Source organism: Oncorhynchus mykiss, chromosome 2, assembly GCF_057628025.1.
Source record: "Oncorhynchus mykiss isolate SJ-2025 chromosome 2, ASM5762802v1, whole genome shotgun sequence".
In the NCBI taxonomy this organism is placed as follows: domain Eukaryota; kingdom Metazoa; phylum Chordata; class Actinopteri; order Salmoniformes; family Salmonidae; genus Oncorhynchus; species Oncorhynchus mykiss.
In genome coordinates, this window is record NC_143023.1 from 90,995,623 (window position 1) to 91,017,993 (window position 22,371).

At 40.8% G+C, this 22,371-nt stretch overlaps 1 long non-coding RNA gene across 1 annotated transcript; it reads left to right on the plus strand.

The window, feature by feature from the left end:
* The first annotated feature begins 4,766 nt into the window (after positions 1-4,766).
* On the plus strand, positions 4,767-11,490 carry LOC149985301 (uncharacterized). The gene is made up of 3 exons (XR_016489353.1): positions 4,767-5,373; positions 5,757-5,818; positions 10,630-11,490. It is a non-coding gene; the product is annotated as an uncharacterized LOC149985301 (long non-coding RNA).
* The last annotated feature ends 10,881 nt before the right edge of the window (positions 11,491-22,371 follow it).

The following is a 22,371-nucleotide window of genomic DNA, read 5'->3' on the forward strand; positions in this document are numbered from 1 at the left end:
AGTATTCGGCCCCCTTGAACTTTGCGACCTTTTGCCACATTTCAGGCTTCAAACATAAAGATAGAAAACTGTATTTTTTTGTGAAGAATCAACAACAAGTGGGACACAATCATGAAGCTGAACAACATTTATTGGATATTTCAAACTTTTTTAACAAATCAAAAACTTAAAATTTGGGCCTGCAAAATTATTCAGCCCCTTTACTTTCAGTGCAGCAAACTCTCTCCAGAAGTTCAGTGAGGATCTCTGAATGATCCAATGTTGACCTAAATGACTAATGATGATAAATACAATCCACCTGTGTGTAATCAAGTCTCTGTATAAATGCATCTGCACTGTGATAGTCTCAGAGGTCCGTCAAAAGCGCAGAGAGCATCATGAAGAACAAGGAACACACCAGGCAGGTCCGAGATACTGTTGTGAAGAAGTTTAAAGTCGGATTTGGATACAAAAAGATTTCCCAAGCTTTAAACATCCCAAGGAGCACTGTGCAAGCGATAATATTGAAATGGAAAGAGTATCAGACCACTGCAAATCTACCAAGACCTGGCCGTCCCTCTAAACTTTCAGCTCATACAAGGAGAAGACTGATCAGAGATGCAGCCAAGAGGCCCATGATCACTCTGGATGAACTGCAGAGATCTACAGCTGAGGTGGGAGACTCTGTCCATAGGACAACAATCAGTCGTATATTGCACAAATCTGGCCTTTATGGAAGAGTGGCAAGAAGAAAGCCATTTCTTAAAGATATCCATAAAAAGTGTTGTTTAAAGTTTGCCACAAGCCACCTGGGAGACACACCAAACATGTGGAAGAAGGTGCTCTGGTCAGATGAAACCAAAATTGAACTTTTTGGCAACAATGCAAAACGTTATGTTTGGCGTAAAAGCAACACAGCTGAACACACCATCCCCACTGTCAAACATGGTGGTGGCAGCATCATGGTTTGGGCCTGCTTTTCTTCAGCAGGGACAGGGAAGATGGTTAAAATTGATGGGAAGATGGATGGAGCCAAATACAGGACCATTCTGGAAGAAAACCTGATGGAGTCTGCAAAAGACCTGAGACTGGGACGGAGATTTGTCTTCCAACAAGACAATAATCCAAAACATAAAGCAAAATCTACAATGGAATGGTTCAAAAATAAACATATCCAGGTGTTAGAATGGCCATGTCAAAGTCCAGACCTGAATCCAATCGAGAATCTGTGGAAAGAACTGAAAACTGCTGTTCACAAATGCTCTCCATCCAACCTCACTGAGCTTGAGCTGTTTTGCAAGGAGGAATGTGCAAAACTGATAGAGACATACCCCAAGCGACTTACAGCTGTAATTGCAGCAAAAGGTGGCGCTATAAAGTATTAACTTAAGGGGGCTGAATAATTTTGCACGCCCAATTTTTCAGTTTTTGATTTGTTAAAAAAGTTTGAAATATCCAATAAATGTCGTTCCACTTCATGATTGTGTCCCACTTGTTGTTGATTCTTCACAAAAAATACAGTTTTATATCTTTATGTTTGAAGCCTGAAATGTGGCAAAAGGTCGCAAAGTTCAAGGGGGCCGAATACTTTCGCAAGGCACTGTACATGAATGTATAGTTAAAGTGACTATGCATATATGACAAACAGAGAGTAGCAGCAGCGTAAAAAGAGGGGTGGGGGGAGGCACACAATGCAAATAGTCCAGGTAGCCATTTGATTACCTGTTCAGGAGTCTTATAGCTTGGGGGTAAATACTGTTGAGAAGCGTTTTTGTCCTAGACTTGGCACTCCGGTACCACTTGCCATGCGGTAGTAGAGAGAACAGTCTATGACTGGGGTGGCTGGGGTCTTTGACAATTTGTTGGGCCATCCTCTGACACCGCCTGGTGTAGAGTTCCTGGATGGCAGGTAGCGTAGCCCCAGTGATGTACTGGGCCGTACGCACTACCCTCTGTAGTGCCTTGCGGTCAGAGGCCGAGCAATTGCCGTACCAGGCAGTGATGCAACCAGTCAAGATGCACTCGATGCTGGAGATGTAGAACCTTTTGAGGATCTCAGAACCCATGCCAAATCTTTGTAGTTTCCTGAGGGGGAATAGGCTTTGTCGTGCCCTCTTCACGACTGTCTTGGTGTGTTTGGACCATTCTAGTTTGTTGTTGATGTGGACACCAAGGAACTTGAAGCTCTCAACCTGGTCCACTACAGCCCCGTCGATGAGAATGGGGACATGCTCGGTCCTCCTTTTCCTGTAGTCCTCAATAATCTCCTTAGTCTTGGTCATGTTAAGGAATAGGTTGTTATTCTGACACCACCCGGCCAGGTCTCTGACGAACCTCCAAACAAGCTTCAATGCCACACAACACTCCTTCCGTGGCCTCCAACTGCTCTTAAATGCTAGTAAAACTAAATGCATGCTCTTCAACCGATCGCTGCGCGCACCCGCCCGCACGCCCAACTAGCATCACTACCATGGACGGTTCTGACTTAGAATATGTGGACAACTATAAATATCTAGGTGTCTGGCGAGACCATAAACTCTCCTTCCAGACTCATATTAAGCATCTCCAATCCAAAATGAAATCTAGAATCGGCTTCCTATTTCACAACAAAGCCTCCTTCACTCATGCTGCCAAACTTACCATAAAACTGACTATCCTACACTCTACTCAGCAAATTGGATGCAGTCTATCACAGTGTCATCTGCTTTGTCACCAAAGCCCCTTATACTACCCACCACTGCGACCTGTATGCTCTCATTGGCTGGTCCTCGCTACATATTTGTCGCCAAACCCACTGGCTTCAGGTCATCTATAAGTCTCTGCTAGGTAAAGCTCCGCCTTATCTCAGCTGACTGGTCACCATAGCAACATCCACCCGTAGCACGAGCTCCAGCAGGTATATTTCACTGGTCATCCCCAAAGCCAACACTTACTTTGGGCGCCTTTCCTTCCAGTTCTCTGCTGCCAATGACTGGAACAAACTGCAAAAATCACTGAAGTTGGAGACTCATATCTCCCTCACTAACTTTAAGCATCAGCTGTCAGAGCAGCTTACCGATCGCTGCAGCTGTACACAGCCCATCTGTAAATAGCCCTTCCAACCAACTACCTGCCTCATCCCCATATTTGTTTTTTTTCCGCTCTTTTGTACATCAGTATTTCTACTTGCACATCCTCATCTGCACATCTATCACCCATGTTAATATGCTAAAATGTTGTTACTTTGTCACTATGGCCTCTTTATTGCCTTACCTCCTTATTTAATTTGCACACACTGTATACAGATTTTTCTATTGTGTTATTGACTGTACGTTTGTTTATCCCATGTGTAACTGTGTTGTTTTTGTCGCACTGCTTTGCTTTATCTTGGCCAGGTCGCAGTTGTAAATGAGAACGTGTTCTTAACTGGCCTACCTGGTTAAATAAAGGTGAAATAAAATGAATTAATTTCAGCTCAGGAGACATGGGACCAACACTTTACATGTTGTGTTTATATTATTGTTCAGTGAACAAATATCAATTTAATTCAACATTGACATTCTCTACAGATTCCTTTGTAAATGTCAAATCAATAAAGAGTAAGCTCTGTGGACTTGCTACTTCAGCATTGCCATGATCACCAGAAACTGTAGCAGTGCTTTTGAATAGTGGAGGCCCAGTGGCACTTGTTGCAGCAGAGGCATTATTTATTGCAAACCCATTTCTAATATTCATTTTGACCCCGATGAAGAAACACGTTACAGTAGCCTACTCTCAAACTTCATTTCCGAACGATCACTGAGGCACACTGTTTACCTAATGCTCCACCCACTACTATTCACTTGAATCAGCAGTAAATAGAGACATGCGCCTTAAGATGTTTTTATGATAGGTCTAAAACCCTGTCAATCATAATAAGCCTACTTGAGCCATATTTTATTTAATATTACAATTATTAATTTAAACTAAATAGGCAGAATATCAAAATCATACATAAGTGTCATAGCAACAAACAAACAAAATATGTCATACAAGATTTAATTCAACCATTTATTTTATTTGGACGGGCAACGAGGTATGATAGGGCAGGCATAGCCCCCTAAGGCCCGTGCACAACACCCGGGCTAGAAATTACAGCACTTTTTGTACATAGTCCTGGACAATCCACTGAGAAACAACATACAAATAAGTCACTCCTTTAATGCAAAATCAGTTATATGTGAGGCACAACAAACCTGTGACTTTGAGGGCTGACTTGAGGGCAATGGGCTAACTGAGGGCTGGCTGCAGGGATGACTCCATGACTTGCCACATGGGTGATAAACTCTAGCAGCCATTTTGTGCTAGAATTCTCACCACACAACAGTTCTGGGAATGGAGAGGCAAGGACTTCAGTAACGCTTTGTTTGGATATCCTCTACAAACTATGTACAGACTATCAGGAACATCTCATCTTGTCAGCGTCGTGTGTATAGGTGGCAGGGAAGTCAGGCGCAGGAGAGTCAAAAGGGAATGTAAATGTCTTTTAATAAATGTCCACGTAACATGCTCCATAACACTAAAATGTACAGACATAAACAAACATGGGTAAGAGGACCCGTCGCGCACCTATACAACATAAAACTACACTGACAATAAAATAATCTCTGACAAAGACATGAGGGGAAACAGAGGGTTAACCTGTTAGATCTCTAGGGGCGCTATTTCATTTTTGGATAAAAAACGTTAGGTTTTAAGCGCGATATTTTGTCACGAAAAGATGCTCGACTATGCATATTCTTGACAGTTTTGGAAAGAAAACACTGAAGTTTCAGAATCTGCAAAGATTTTGTCTGTAAGTGCCCCAGAACTCATTCTACAGGCGAAACCAAGATGATGCATCAACCAGGAATTAGCAGAATTTCTGAAGCTCTGTTTTCCATTGTCTCCTTATATGGCTGTGAATGCGCAAGGAATGAGCCTACACTTTCTGTCGTTCGCCCAAGGTCTTAGCAGCATTGTGACGTATTTGTAGGCTTATCATTGGAAGATTGACCATAAGAGACTACATTTTCCAAGTGTCCGCCTGGTGTCCTGCGTGGAATTCGGTGCGCAATTGCCAGCTGCTCGTACTTTTCCATTTGATATAGGGGAGAAACCATGTGTCCAAGAACGATGTATCAATGAAGAGATATGTGAAAAACACCTTGATGATTGATTCTAAACAACGTTTGCCATGTTTTCAGTCGATATTATGGAGTTAATTTGGAAAAAAGTTCGCGTTTTGAGGACTGAATTTTCGGATTTTTTTTGGTAGCCAAATGTGATGTATAAAACGGAGCTATTTCTAATACACAAAGAATCTTTTTGGAAAAACTGAGCATCTGCTATCTAACTGAGAGTATCCTCATTGAAAACATCAGAAGTTCTTCAAAGGTAAATGATTTTATTTGAAGGCTTTTATGTTTTTGTTGAAATGTTGCGTGCTGGATGCTAACGCTAATGCTAACGCTAAATGCTAACGCTAAATGCTAACGCTAAATGCTAACGCTAGCTAGCTACTTTTACACAAATGATTGTTTTCCTATGGTTGAGAAGCATATTTTGAAAATCTGAGATGACAGTGTTGTTTACAAAAGGCTAAGCTTGAGAGATGGCATATTTATTTCATTTAATTTGCGATTTTCATGAATAGTTAACGTTGTGTTATGCTAATGAGCTTGCTGATAGATTTACACAATCCTGGATACAGGGGTTTTTTCATAGCTAAACGTGACGCAGAAAACGGAGCGATTTGTCCTAAACAAATAATCTTTCAGGAAAAACTGAACATTTGCTATCTGAGAGTCTCCTCATTGAAAACATCTGAAGTTCTTCAAAGGTAAATGATTTTATTTGAATGTTTTTCTGTTTTTTTGTGTAAATGTTGCCAGCTGAATGCTAATGCTAAATGCTACGTTAGCCATCAATACTGTTACACAAATGCTTGTTTTGCAATGGTTGAGAAGCATATTTTTAAAATCTGAGATGACAGTGTTGTTAACAAAAGGCTAAGCTTGAGAGCTAGCATATTTATTTCATTTCATTTGCGATTTTCATGAATAGTTAACGTTGCGTTATGGTAATGAGCTTGAGTCTGTATTCACGATCCCGGATCCGGGATGGGGAGATCAGAAAGGTTAAATACACAACAGGTAATGAATGGGATTGAAAACAGGTGTGTGGGAATACAAGACAAAACCAATGGAAAATGAAAAATGGATCAATGATGGCTAGAAGACCGGTGACGTCGACCGCCGAGCCCCGCCCGAACAAGGAGAGGCAACGACTTCGGCAGAAGTCGTGACATCTTCATGTCTGTAGTCCATCAACAAACTATTTATTTCAACTGCTGTTAAATTGTGCAGTTGAGATGCTGCTGATAGTCTCCTGATTGTTTGTTGTTCCTCTTTAGATGGGCTTGGTATTTGTGCAAACAAAGGGACACACTGTTTGAATATTCCTGACAGGCTACAGATATGCTGTTGAAATGCTGTTGATAGTTTGTTGAACATCTGTAGATGTTTTACAAGCACTTTCTTGTTGAAAGTCAACAGAAATGCAGTTGACAAGTTCCTGATAGTCTGTAGATAGTAGAGCATCTACTGATGGACTATTCAGGGACGGCGGTTTAAAATGAGCTGGTTGGCTAAAACCGGCACTTTTACTGAAACGTTGATTAATCTGCACTGTCCCTGTAAAAATAAAAAATAATCATAAAAATAAACTTAAACTCAAACCAAGCATTAGCTGACAGTGAACTTCTCCCACTGTCAGCAAGTGAAGGAGGATAGTGTGCAAATGTAAAAAAAATAATTTAAAAAGTATATATACTTTTTGGGGTAAGCGTTGCAGCTTTGCTTTATAAACCAGATTTGTTTATATTATTTGCTTGGTGCAGGGACTCAAGACATACTCACTTATCAGCCAGGCCTTCCGAAATAGACTACAGGAATCACTCTTATTAATCCTTAATTGATTTGTGTTTGCGGACTATTCATAGGCATTAATTCATTAATTACAGATTCTGTTTAAAGCATATTACCAGATTAATTTCTCAATTGTTCTTTTTTTTGGTAACACAGAACACTGTAGAAAATACCTAACTTCAGAGAAGGATGTCCGTGCATGTTATTTTTCGGTGGAAAAGCGAGAAAAAAACAAATGTTGAGGTGTAAGAATTTGGACGTATCATTAAATACATTTCCAGAAGGAAATTGGATCAATCTTCATGTAACGTTCTGTAACGCAACCTTGAATTCTGAAAGGTAACAGTGAATCATACATGGAGCAGACGGGTTGAGTCTGTCATCATATGTGCTGTAGTTATGGCACAGTTTCACATTGTAAAAATGTGCACTCTTTATACTTTATCATAAATGAGAACAGAACTCCCTTATTTCATATCTGTATTGTTTTTTTAAAGAGGTACATAGTCCAATGAGACAGATCTTGCTAACCTTGTCTTTCCCTCCTGAATTCCCTTCTTTCATATCTTTATTGAGACAGATGAGATGGATGTATTTGGACACTGACACATTTTGTGTTGTTTTGGCTCTGTACTCCAGCACTTTGGATTTGGAATGATATAATGACTATTAATCTTAATTTGAGGGTATTTTCATCCGTATCTGGTGAACTGTTTATAAATTACAGCTCTTTTTGTACATAGTCTCCCATTTTAGGGAACCAACATTATTTGGACAAGTTCACTTGTCACTATGTGATTTGAAGAATTTAAAAGTTTAGTATTTGGTACCATCTTCCTAGCACGCAATGACTACATCAACATTGTGCCTCTACAAACCTCTTGGATGCATTTGCAGTTTTTTTTTATTGGCGTTTCAGATTATTTTGTACCCAATAGAAATTAACGGTAAAATTGGAGTTACTTTTATTGTAAATAAGAAAATAATGTGTTTCTAAACACATATTAATGTGGATGCCACCATGATTATGGATAATGAATGAATTGTGAGTAATGATAACAGAGAAGGTTAGAGGCATAAATGTCATATCCACCCCCAAAAATGATCACCTCTCCTGTTATTGGTGATGGTGAGAGGTTAGCATGTCTTGTGGGTATAATCTTTGATATTTTACCCGTACATTTCCCAGTTTCTTTCCTTGCCTTTGATTGTCAACACAGTAGACTTCTACTTGGGTGGCGTATTGCTCAACTGATGCAAATCGTAGGGCAATTGTACAGTACATTTATCATTCATATCATCAATTTAATAAAAAATTCCCGTAGAAGAGTAATTACAGGAAAGAGAACGCAGGTCAATCAAGAGATGTTGGGATACAGTGCAGTCCAACCGTCCTTCCTCTTCACCTCCACACTCCTCTTGGTCTCGACTGCATGCACACATGAACGCGCAAACACATACGCACACATAAAAAACACAAAATCAACCTTCACATGAAGAATTTCTGGGTCCATCGGCGATAGGCAAACTCCACAGGCTGCGGTGTAACCCTATCCAACATGGGACCTTCAGAGCCATTTGTTCTTTCAACCTATTTGACAGTCTCTGCATAAGAGACTCTCTGAACTGCCCTTGCTTTTGGCAATCTAAATCTCTTTCACCCTTTTCGGGCATTCTAACTTGACATGTGCCCTGCTCCGTAGATCAAAACATGACAACACAGCAAATCCATCAATTAGGGTGAGACCCAACACACGTATTTTCTTATCAGCAGAAACACACAAAATCAAAACAAGCCCACTTCTCCTGATTTTCTCCTGATCTTCTCCTGACCGTCACCTGATCTTCTCCTGATCTTCTCCTGCGCCTCACCCGATTTTCTCCTGACCTTCACCAGATTTTCTCCTGACCTTCACCTGCTTTTCTCCTGACCTTCACCTGATTTTCTCCTGACCTACACCTGATTTTCTCCTGACCTTCACCTGATTTCCTCCTGACCTTCACCTGATTTTCTCCTGACCTTCACCTGATTTCCTCCTGTTCTTCACCTGATTTTCCCAATGGTTTTACCACCATTTTAGATGTTTCAAACTGATACATTAAGTCACGGACTCACCAAGACACAAACACATGCTGTTTATAGTCATGAAGAGGCTATACACGTCACTCAGTGGAACATCATTAAATACCTTTGACCGCTTGGTGCCTGGCGGTCTGTGTCACCAAATCACATGAAGCTGATCTGAAGATGCCCGTCACTGCTGGCAGATAAACTGATTTAGTTCTACAGATCAACGAGGGCAAGTTTCAGGGGGGACGTCTACAAAGGCAAGACAAATAGACAGGGGTTGCGTCACAAATGGCCTTTTGCGCCTGGAGTTGCTGGCTGAGATGAGAGGGGCCCTGTGGATGATAATTGTAGGAGTTATGAGGGTGTATATTAAACATGAACAATAAAACAAATAATTTTTTTAAGCAGTCTAAGATTTGCTGCTGTTCAATGGTCATTTAAATTAATCATAATATACTGTCTTGATTATAAGTAAAACATATATAACCAATATTTCTTCTGGGCAAAGTACAACATACCATGTCTTCCAGAGCTGCTTTGAGAACCCAAGTGGAAATATTTTATATTTGAATAAATTACAAATAAACAACTAATGCATACACACTGAACAAAAATATAATCTCAAATTTTGCCAAGATAATCCATCCACCTGACGGGTGTGGCATATCAAGAAGCTGATTAAACAGTATGATCTTTACACAGGTGCACCTTGTGTTGGGGACAATACAAGGCCTCTCTAAAATGTGCAGTTTTGTCACACAACACAATGCAACAGATGTCTCAAGTTTTGAGTGAGCGTGCAATTGGCATGCTAACTGTAGGAATGTCCACCAGAGCTGTTGCCAGAGAATGTAATGTTCATTTCTTTACCATAAGCCGTCTCCAACGTCATTTTAGAGAATTTGGAAGTACGTCCAACCGGCCTCACAACCGCAGACCACGTGAATGGCGTTGTGTGGGCGAGCAGTTTTCTGATGTCAACGTTGTGAACAGAGAGACCCACGGTGGCGGTGGGGTTATGATATTGGCAGGCATAAACTACAGACAATGAACACAATTGCATTTCATCGATGGCAATTTGAGTGCACAGAAATACTGTGACGAGATCTTGAGAATCATTGTGAGACCCATTTTTTAAAAAGGTATCTGTGAGGAACAGATGCATATCTATATTCCCAGTCGTGAAATCCAAAGATTAGGGCCTAATGAATTTATTTTAATTGACTGATTTCCTTATGTGAAATGTAACTGTGATCTTCCTGTCTGGGTTGGCGCCCCCCCCCCCCCCCCCCCCCCCTTGGGTTGTGACGTGGCGGAGATCTTTGTGGGCTATACTCGGCCTTGTCTCAGGATGGTAAGTTGGTGGTTGAAGATATCCCTCTAGTGGTGTGGGGGCTGTGCTTTGGCAAAGTGGGTGGGGTTATATCCTTCCTGTTTGGCCCTGTCCGGGGGTGTCCTCAGATGGGGCCACAGTGTCTCCTGACCCCTCCTGTCTCAGCCTCCAGTATTTATGCTGCAGTAGTTTATGTGTCGGGGGGCTAGGGTCAGTTTGTTATATCTGGAGTACTTCTCCTGTCCCATTCGGTGTCCTGTGTGAATTTAAGTGTGCTCTCTCTAATTCTCTTTTTCTCTCTTTCTTTCTCTCTCTCGGAGGACCTGAGCCCTAGGACCATGCCTCAGGACTACCTGACATGATGACTCCTTGCTGTCCCCAGTCCACCTGGCCGTGCCTCTGCTCCAGTTTCAACTGTTCTGCCTTATTATTATTGGACCATGCTGGTCATTTATGAACATTTGAACATCTTGGCCATGTTCTGTTATAATCTCCACCCGGCACAGCCAGAAGAGGACTGGCCACCCCACATAGCCTGGTTCCTCTCTAGGTTTCTTCCTAGGTTTTGGCCTTTCTAGGGAGTTTTTCCTAGCCACCGTGCTTCTACACCTGCATTGCTTGCTGTTTGGGGTTTTAGGCTGGGTTTCTGTACAGCACTTTGAGATATCAGCTGATGTACGAAGGGCTATATAAATAAATTTGATTTGATTTGATTTGACTCAGTAAAATCTTTGAAATTGTAGCATATTGCATTTATAGTATTGTTTAGTATAATATACTCATATAATATATAATGTATTTTTCTACTATATCTTTAAATATGCTATCATTTCACTTCAAAAAACTGTGTATTTGAAATGAATAGTTCTTGGTCTTTAAGTATACTATATGTTCACTACAGCATTGCTTTTTAGTATTTTATTACACTATATGTTCCCAATCATTACACTAAAAGAGCGACTGCCTTTAAAAACAACGAATGCTTTTGAAAACGGATATTATTCAGAAACAGTTATTCTAGTGTCAAAATTGACTACAAAGTGTAAATAGGATCATTTTGGTCATAAAGTCTCGCCTTAAACAATTTGGAACATCCGTGTGTCACAACAGGTAAATGAAGGTTGCATTTTGATTTGAAGCTGTCCATTTGTCCACTATCATGGGGTGAACAGCTGTGGTGATTGCCCTCGATCCAATAGCATACACAGTGAGACAGACCTGCCAGGCAGCTCTGACATTGTTTACATAAGACAACACCTTGCACATGTTTTTACTTGAGAAATTCTGCACAAAACACCTTAGATGTAAATTTGCTCAACTATCACATCCTCTGCTAAAACATAAAAATGTATTACAGATCTCTTTATTACAGATCAATCTTAGATTGATTCTGGGGGTTCTGAGGAAGTGAAATAGCCTTCCACGTCTGCAATGTATCATGGGGGACAAACATCATTAGACAAACTTGGAATCAGTCAGGAAACACACTTCCAAGACTGAAATCTCATTTTTCTAATGAGCAACAGAAAAAAACACGTGCCAATCGGCATCTTCAGTGGCTCTTTAACTTCTTATGGCTGGGAGCAGTATTGAGTATCTTGGATGAATAAGGTGCCCAGAGTAAACTGCCTGCTACTCAGGCCCATTTGCTAACATATGCATATTATTAGTAGATTTGGATAGACAACACTCTGAAGTTTCTAAAACTGTTTGAATGATGTGAGTATAACATAACTCATATGGCAGGCAAAAACCTGAGAAAAAAATCCAACCAGGAAGTGGGAAATCTGAGGTTTGTAGTTTTTCAAATCATTGCCTATCGAATAAACAGTGTCTATGGGGTCATATTGCTCTTCCCAAGGCTTCCACTGGATGTCAACAGTCTTTAGAACCTTGTTTGATGCTTCTACTGTGAAGGAGGGGGGAATGAGAGCTGAATGAGTCAGGGCTCTGCCAGAGTGGCATGAGCTGATCACGCGTGCTCACGTGAGAGTTAGCTGCATTCCATTGCATTTCTACAGACAAAGGAATTTATGATAAAAACATCCTAAAGATTGATTCTATACTTCGTTTGACATGTTTCTACGAACTGTAATATGACTTTTCGTCTGGACTTGCCCGCGCCTCATGAGTTTGGATTGTGTACTACACACGCGAACAAAAAGGAGGTATTTGGACATAAATTATGGACTTTATCGAACAAATCAAACATTTATTGTGGAACTGGGATTCCTGGGAGTGCATTCTGATGAAGATCATCAAAAGTAAGTGAATATTTATAATGCTATTTCTGACTTCTGTTGACTCCACAACATGGGGGATATCTGTATGGCTTGTTTTGTTGTCTGAGCACTGTACTCAGATTATTGCATGGTGTACTTTTTCGGTAAATCTTTTTTGAAGTCTGACAGCGGTTGCATTAAGGAGAAGTTTATCTAAAGTTCCATGCATAACACCTGTATTTTCATCAACATTTATGATGAGTATTTCTGAAAATTGATGTGGCTCTCTGCAAAATCACTGGATGTTTCAGAAGCAAAACATTACTGAACGTAACGTGTCAATGTAAACTGAGATTTTTGGATATAAATATGAACTTTATTGAACAAAACATACATGTATTGTGTAACATGAAGTCCTATGAGTGTCATCTGATGAAGATCATCAAAGGTTAGTGATTAACTTTCTCTATTTCTGCTTTTTGTGACTCCTCTCTTTGGCTGTGTTTTTCTGACTAGGTGCAGACCTAACATAATCGTTTGCTGTACTTTCGTCGTAAACCCTTTTTGAAATCGGACACTGTGGTGGGATTAACAACAAGTTTATCTTTAAAATGGTGTAAAACACTTCTATGTATTTTAATGATGAGATTTTTGTTGTTTTGAATTTGGCACCCTGCACTTTCACTGGCTGTTGTCATATCAATCCCGTTAGCGGGATATAAGCCATATTAAACACACATATTAAAAGTGTACTTAAATGTCATACAATTTAATCAAAATGTAGTATATTTATTCAAAATACAGAGTTGTTCTTAAAGTTGAAGCATAGTTTTTGATTAAACTCTGCTCATGATTTTTGTTTATTTATTTCACCTTTATTTAACCAGGAAGGCAAGTTGAGAACAAGTTCTCATTTACAATTGCGACCTGGCCAAGATAAAGCAAAGCAGTTCGACACGAACAACAACAAAGAGTTAAACATGGAGTAAAACAAACATACAGTCAATAATACAGTAGAAAAATGAGTCTGTATACGATGTGAGCAAATGAGGTGAGATAAGGGAGGTAAAGGCAAAAAAGGCCATGGTGGCGAAGTAAAAACAATATAGCAAGTTAAAAAAATATATTTAAAAAATAAATAAACACTGGAATGGTAGATTTTACAAGGGTATGTTTGGCAGCATGAGTGAAGGAGGCTTTGTTGCGAAATAGAAAGCCAATTCTAGATTTAACTTTGGATTGGAGATGTTTGATGTGAGTCTGGAAGGAGAGTTTACAGTCTAACCAGACACCTAGGTATTTGTAGTTGTCCACATATTCTAAGACAGAACCGTCCAAAGTAGTGACTACTTTGGACGGGCGGTCAGGTGCAGACAGCGATCGGTTGAAGAGCATGCATTTAGTTTTACCTGTATTTAAGAGCAATTGGAGGCCACGGAAGGAGAGTTGTATGGCATTAAAGCTCGTCTGGAGGGTTGTTAACACAGAGTCCAAAGAAGGGCCAGAAGTATACAAAATGGTGCCGTCTGCGTAGAGGTGGATCAGAGACTCACCTGCAGCAAGAGCGACATCGTTGATGTATACAGAGAAGAGAGTCGGTCCGAGAATTGAACCCTGTGGTACCCCAATAGAGACTGCCAGAGGCCCGGACAACAGGCCCTCCGATTTGACACACTTAACTCTATCAGAGAAATAGTTGGTGAACCAGGCGAGGCAATCATTTGAGAAACCAAGGCTATCGAGTCTGCCGATGAGGATGTGGTGATTGACAGAGTCGAAAGCCTTGGCCAGGTCAATGAATACGGCTGCACAGTATTGTTTCTAATCCAATCCAAAATTGGTTAGGATGATATCGATGAGGGTGCCCGTGTTTACGGCTTTGGGGTGGTACCTGGTAAGTTCATTGATCATTTGTGTGAGATTGAGGGCATCAAGCTTAGATTGTAGGATGGCTGGGGTGTTAAGCATGTTCCAGTTTAGGTCGCCTAGTAGCACAAGTTCTGAAGATAGATGGGGGACAATCAGTTCACATATGGTGTCCAGAGCACAGCTGGGGGCAGAGGGTGGTCTATAGCAGGTGGCAACAGTGAGAGACTTGTTTTTAGAGAGGTGGATTTTTAAAAGTAGAAATTCAAATTGTTTGGGTACAGACCTGGATAGTAGGACAGAACTCTGCAGGCTATCTCTGAAGTAGATTGCAACACCGCCCCCTTTGGCCGTTCTATCTTGTCTGAAAATGTTGTCGTTTGGAATGAACATTTTAGAATTTTTGGTGGTCTTCCTAAGCCAGGATTCAGACACGGCTAGAACATCCGGGTTGGCAGAGTGTGCTAAAACAGTGAATAAAACAAGCTTAGGGAGGAGGCTTCTAATGTTAACATGCATGAAACCAAGGCTATTACGGTTACAGAAGTCATCAAGAGAGAGCGCCTCGGGAATAGGAGTGGAGCTAGGCACTGCAGGGCCTGGATTCACCTCGATATCACCAGAGGAGCAGAGGAGGAGTAGGATAAGGGAGTAAGTATGATGAGGGAGTATGATGACAAGTACACTATAAGTATAGTTTCAATGACATTAATGAGTTTCAAAGTTCTTGCTCAATTTTTGTTCAGAAGAGTGAAGAAAAAGAGAACGTTGACAATGAAATTGATTGTTTATTCTACATACGGGAACATGCACAGCTGCGAAACATGCTTTTTCATAAATCAAGAATATATACTTAAGTATTCTTCAAAAAGGTATATTTAACTTTAATATATCCTTTGGACATTTAAAGTATGCTTTAAAAAAAAGTATATTAAAAATAATCAGCATATTATCCAACATCCTTTTCTGCAGGCAAAGTATTAATTTATAATGTTTTTGTTTTTCACATTTAGCATATTCAATTGTTTTGATGTTCATTTTCCAACTGAATAATTTTATCAACTTAATATGAACAAATAAAATGTGAAATTCCACTGGTACAGTTTTAAAATCTGTTTCCATTAAAATCCCACTCCCTCCACAATCGCTTTGTAAATAGGCTGTTGTATCATTGACTGAGAGGATGCAGTTTTCAATCAAGGTAACCTTTGCATGGTTAATAACCAGGGGCACAACTTTCACTGGGGACCGGGGACGGGGGGACATTTCCCCCAGTTTTACCATTGGAATGTGATGAATATCTCCTTCAATGACACTTGGTCATGATGCCAAAATCAAGATAACAAACAGGTCAATAGGAATCTATGATTAAAGGGATAGTTTATCCAAAATGTATGTTTGGGTTAAAACTTTGAGTTGTATCTTTAGGCCAGAAGTAACAGCATCCACAATCATATGTTGTTCACTTTTGCCCCAGACAGGGGTTAGCATGATAAGCCCTGTCCATTAAGCCACTGGTGAGTTTGCTCACAGCAGGTAATCAATCTGCATTTGAGTGGCTAATGGAATACAATATAACACAACTTTGTTGTCTATGTTACAGCAAATGACAGAAACAGAAGTGGCTGGCAGGCTACATGAGGAAATAGTTCCAGTTTTAAGAAACAAGATTTCAGCGATTATTTCAGCAGTTTGCAAGTTTAAAAAGCCCTGTCGAAGTTGGTTTGAAATGTTTTTGAGGAAGTTTTGGCTTGCAACGCAGTTTTGCTTACGTCGGTACCATGTATTACATACATTTTGGAGGAACAATGCTAATGCTAACTCTTGGCTGTGGCAAAAATAAATAATTATTGTGGATGCTATCACTACTGACCTACAGACACAACTCAAGGTGAGAGGAATTTGATCCAAAACATACATTTTGGTTGAACTATCAGGAAAAATACTTTTTGATAAATCCCCATATGCATTTCTGTATCCTCATGGTGAGTGAACAAATTATATAATCTGTTCTTCAGAACTAACAAGGCTCAACATGTATGTCAGTCTTGCAAAACATACAGAAAGTACATCTTCAGCCCTCTAGGACATTGGAGGTTACAGAGAGATGTTAAATGCCAGTCAACATAATTACCATTACCAAACTATCCCAGATGATTACATCAAAGGAATGAAAAGTGAAGTGTATACCACAGAGCTTTAGAGTGAAGAAACACAGAAAATAACTATTATTTTGACCGCAGCAATGAACTAACTTCAACATGCTAACAACGAACTTCTAACTTACAATTAACAATTTACAACAACTAACTTCAACATGCTACAACTAACAATTAATTAACTAACTTCAACATGCTAACTGCATGTTACGAGGAGCTGGTGAAATCTGTCCAACCACCAAGTGACTGCTAACTGCCCCTCGGCTGCAATCATCATCAATGTGGCCCCCATAGAAGAACTTGGAAGAGCAATGCAGCCTACCACCTTTGAGATCAAACCTCTTTGTTCTGAAAGGTGGTTATGCAATTGGACACGTGATTGACAATGACTGAGGTATGAGCCAGAAACAATATACCATCTTGTGATTCAAGTCAAAAAGACTAATGCACACACACAAACAAGTTGTATACACACACACACACAGCCACTCAAGCACGCACACAGTCAAACACAGTCACAGTCACACACACAGACCTTGTGGAAGGCCCTCCGAAAATCTCTTCTCCTGTCCTCCTCTCCCTTGACATTTACCATCCCACCCCATTCTTCAACACTCCACAACTTCTTAAGACTTAAATCTCCCATCAACTCAACATAGAGGCAGTTCCACCCATGTGTTGTAATAAATCACCCATCAGAACAGAGTGTCCCAGATACCATTTATTTTAATATCCTGTCAGCTCTGTATGAGAGTCCCCAGAGGCATCCTCACGGCTCCCTGTGAACAAACGGCCATGCCCTATGACCCTTGACCCTGACTCATCGCCTGCCTTCCTTTGAGGTAGATTTTTCCTTTACTCTTTGATCTCAACTTTACTCTGGTTACATTTCAAAGACGAGACACACACTACCCACTGGGCACACACTGGTTGAATCAACATTCTTTCAATTTAATTTGTCAACACATTTTGACATGGAATCAACAGGGAGAATACATTGGACTTTAAAAAATTGTATCAACCAGTACTATTTTCATCTCATTTCAACCATCATTGTTAACATTGAAATTAGGGTAAAACTTCAAACTTTTTTTTATTTTTTATTTCACCTTTATTTAACCAGGTAGGCAAGTTGAGAACAAGTTCTAATTTACAATTGTGACCTGGCCAAGATAAAGCAAAGCAGTTCGACACATACAACGACACAGAGTTACACATGGAGTAAAACAAACATACAGTCAATAATACAGTAGAAACAAGTCTATATACGATGTGAGCAAATGAGGTGAGATAAGGGAGGTAAAGGCAAAAAAATGGCCATGGTGGCAAAGTAAATACAATATAGCAAGTTAAACACTGGAATGGTTGATTTGCAGTGGAAGAAAGTGCAAAGTAGAAATAAAAAATAATGGGGTACAAAGGAGCAAAATAAATAAATAAAATAAATAAGGTAGGGAAAGAGCTGGTTGTTTGGGCTAAATTATAGGTGGGCTATAATGTGCAGTAATCTGTGAGCTCCTCTGACAGCTGGTGCTTAAAGCTAGTGAGGGAGATAAGTGTTTCCAGTTTCAGAGATTTTTGTAGTTCGTTCCAGTCATTGGCAGCAGAGAACTGGAAGGAGAGGCGGCCAAAGAAAGAATTGGTTTTGGGGGTGACCAGAGAGATATACCTGCTGGAGCGCGTGCTACGGGTGGGTGATGCTATGGTGACCAGCGAGCTGAGATAAGGGGGGACTTTACCTAGCAGGGTCTTGTAGATGCCAGTGGGTTTGGCGACGAGTATGAAGCGAGGGCCAGCCAACGAGAGCGTACAGGTTGCAATGGTGGGTAGTATATGGGGCTTTGGTGACGAAACGGATGGCACTGTGATAGACTGCATCCAATTGGTTGAGTAGGGTATTGGAGGCTATTTTGTAAATGACATCGCTGAAGTCGAGGATTGGTAGGATGGTCAGTTTTACAAGGGTATGTTTGGCAGCATGAGTGAAGGATGCTTTGTTGCGAAATAGGAAGCCAATTCAAGATTTAACTTTGGATTGGAGATGTTTGATGTGGGTCTAGAAGGAGAGTTTACAGTCTAACCAGACACCTAAGTATTTGTATTTGTCCACGTATTCTAAGTCAGAGCCGTCCAGAGTAGTGATGTTGGACAGGCGGGCAGGTGCAGGTAGCGATCGGTTGAAGAGCATGCATTTAGTTTTACTTGTATTTAAGAGCAATTGAAGGCCACGGAAGGAGAGTTGTATGGCATTGAAGCTTGCCTGGAGGGTTGTTTTAACACAGTGCCCAAAGAAGGGCCAGAAGTATACAGAATGGTGTCATCTGCGTGGAGGTGGATCAGAGACTCACCAGCAGCAAGAGCAACATCGTTGATGTATACAGAGAAGAGAGTCGGTCCAAGAATTTAACCCTGTGGCACCCCCATAGAGACTGCCAGAGGTCAGGACAGCAGACCCTCCGATTTGACACACTTAACTCTATCAGAGAAGTAGTTGGTGAACCAGACGAGGCAATCATTTGAGAAATCAAGGCTGTCGAGTCTGCCGATGATGATGTGGTGATTGGCAGAGTCGAAAGCCTTGGCCAGATCAATGAATACGGCTGCACAGTAATGTTTCTTATCGATGGCGGTTAAGATATCGTTTAGGACCTTGAGCGTGGCTGAGGTGCACCCATAACCAGCTCTGAAACCAGATTGCATAGCAGAGAAGTTATGGTGAGATTCGAAATGGTCGGTAATCTGTTTGTTGACTTGGCTTTCGAAGACCTTAGAAAGGCAGGGTAGGATAGATATAGGTCTGTAGCAGTTTGGGTCAAGAGTGTGTCCCCCTTTGAAGAGGGGGATGACCGCAGCTGCTTTCCAATCTTTGGGAATCTCAGACGACACGAAAGAGAGGTTGAAAAGGCTAGTAATAGGGGTGACAACAATTTCGGCAGATCATTTTAGAAAGAAAGGGTCCAGATTGTCTAGCCCGGCTGATTTGTAGGGGTCCAGATTTTGCCGCTCTTTCAGAACATCAGCTGACTGGATTTGGGAGAAGGAGAAATGGGGAAGGCTTGGGTGAGTTGCTGTGGGGGGTGCAGTGCTGTTGACCGGGGTAGGGGTAGCCAGGTGGAAAGCATGGCCAGCCGTAGAAAAATGCTTATTGAAATTCTCAATTATAGTGGATTTATCAGTGGTGACAGTGTTTCCTATCTTCAGTGCAGTGGGCAGCTGGGAGGAGGTGTTCTTATTCTCCATGGACTTTACAGTGTCACAGAACTTTTATGAGTTGGTGTTGCCTGTGTATAATGGGGGCTGTTCGATGCCAATGCAGAACGCCATAGGATGAATCAGTTCACATATGGTGTCCAGAGCACAGCTGGGGGCAAAGGGTGGTCTATAGCAGGCGGCAACGGTGAGAGACTTGTTTTTTTTTAAAGTTGAAGTTCAAATTGTTTGGGTACAGACCTGGATAGTAGGACAGAACTCTGCAGGCTATCTCTGCATTAGATTGCAACACCGCCCCCATTGGCAGTTCTATCTTGTCTGAAAATGTTGTAGTTTGGGTTGGTCTTTTTGGTGGTCTTCCTAAGCCAGGATTCCGACACAGCTAGAACATCTGGGTTGGCAGAGTGTGCTAAAGCAGTGAATAAAACAAACTTAGGGAGGAGGCTTCTAATGTTAACATGAATGAAACCAAGGCTATTACGGTTACAGAAGTCATCAAAAGAGAGTGCCTGGGGAATAGGAGTGGAGCTAGGCACGGCAGGGCCTGGATTTACCTCTACATCACCAGAGGAAAAGAGGAGGAGTAGGATAAGGGTATGGCTAAAAGCAATGAGAATTGGTCGTCTAGATCGTCTGGAACAGTTAGGCTCAAGTTAGTAATTGATGGTAGCTTTTAAATGCACTATTTCTACACTGATATAAGGCTGTAAAAAATAATTTTGAGAACTTTGAGGGCTTTCAGAGGATAAGATTCAACCTTGCACACTTTCACTTTTGGAATTTAGGCATACTGTTGTCACAGATGGGTTAGGAATAAGTCCGCTGAGTATCCAATCCTCTTGGTGGTGCAGATGTAATATAACACGATTTTGGTATTCACTTTGATTGTTGAGGCAAGACACACCATGCAGCAACAAAATGTATGCAATTTCCTGTTAATCCCATGTCATTTAATTTGCAATGATGTCCAGCTGAACAGAATCACATCCCCACTTGAACCCTACTTCTATTGATATGGAAAACATAAGCATTTACTGACAATGTTTATCCTAGTGCAGCTGTGATATTAGCAATGAGAATGATGGAAGCAGCATAGCGTGTGTTTTCCCCCAGACCATGGTCCAGTGTTTTGCTCAAGCAGGTACAACAATCAATGTGCTGGTAGAATTTAGGTAGCCTTGTTCTCAAATTAGCTTTGTTATTTGCTTTGTTCAACAGTTGTCTCTCCTGCAGGAGTTACAAGATAGAGATAAGACATAACCCCTCTCTTTTTTATCATGCTGTGATGTCACTCTCTCTGTTGTGAACTTAAAGCAGATTAACTTCATAGAGGTTAGATGAGGTCACCATGAAAAATTGAGTCTGTGTGTGGAGCTGATGTCAAAGATAATGGTAGCTGATAGCTGTCAATAACAGATTCTAGTGTACTTTCATTTTTTGCAAAGAAACATGCAAGCTGACAGCTGCCAATAACAGACTAGTATACTTTAAATTTGTACATAAAAGCATGTCGAAAATATGACCTTCGGTGGAAAAGGTCCCAAGAGTGGATATACATTTATATAATCAAGAAACGATCTATGACCTAAATAACTAATATTATTCACTAGCTAATTGTATCCATCGCTTATCAACTAGAACGCAATCTACACAAGAGTGCAAAAGATGCAGCCAGGCTGGAAGTGTAGTCTTCATCGCCTTGACTGTCAGTAGTGCCCCATGCCCCAAGGACCTGGCTCTACACAACAGGGGCTGGGCCTTTTTCTCCCATGCACCACGCCTTAAGAACTCCCTTTCTGACAATCTGAGAGCTGCTCAAACTGCCTTTTAAAGCAGGTCCTAAGCCTCATCTCTATTGGCTGTTCTAGCCTTCCTCTGATACTTTGTTGCTTTCATGAGATATATATATATATATATATTTTTTTTTTTTTTTTTTTTCTCAACTCCGTATCCTCCAAAACAGCAGCCACCCATATGGATCCTCACAGAAGTGCTCAGGCCTGCATCATTCCCAAGAGCTTCTGTGTTTGAGACCATTGTTCGTGAGAGACATCAAAGCAACGGAGGAATTTTTTAGGTCATGGCCGATCAGACACAGCAGCCCAGATAGGGGTCATCCTCAAATGAAATCTGAGATCTGAGATTTGAGATTTGATCACAGCAAGTGTTGGGTTGCTTCCAAGTGACACATGCAGCATCACTGTGGGGTTCCACTTGACCGAGGGAGCAAACCAACCCTGTGGTTCAATGTATGAGGGAGAGGGAGTGAGAAATATTGAGAGAGAGGTTGACAGGAAGGGAGGGAGAAATATTGAGAGAGAGGTTGACAGAAAGGGAGGAAGGAGGGAGAGTTGAGGACATGCATCTAGCCTGCAAGCATTAGAGCAGTGGTGTCAAATTCATTTTGCACAGGGGGCTGCATTCGGTTTTCAATGAGGTCTTAAAAACATGCCCAATTATTGTTTTATTTAACATTGATGGTCCCTAGTTGTCTAGCTTTCATTTCAGTTATTATTAGCGAGCTGGATACAATAAAGTTTTAAATTGGTTTAATTTTATTCATTAAAAAAATATAATTCTAAAATAATATATATTTTATTTATTT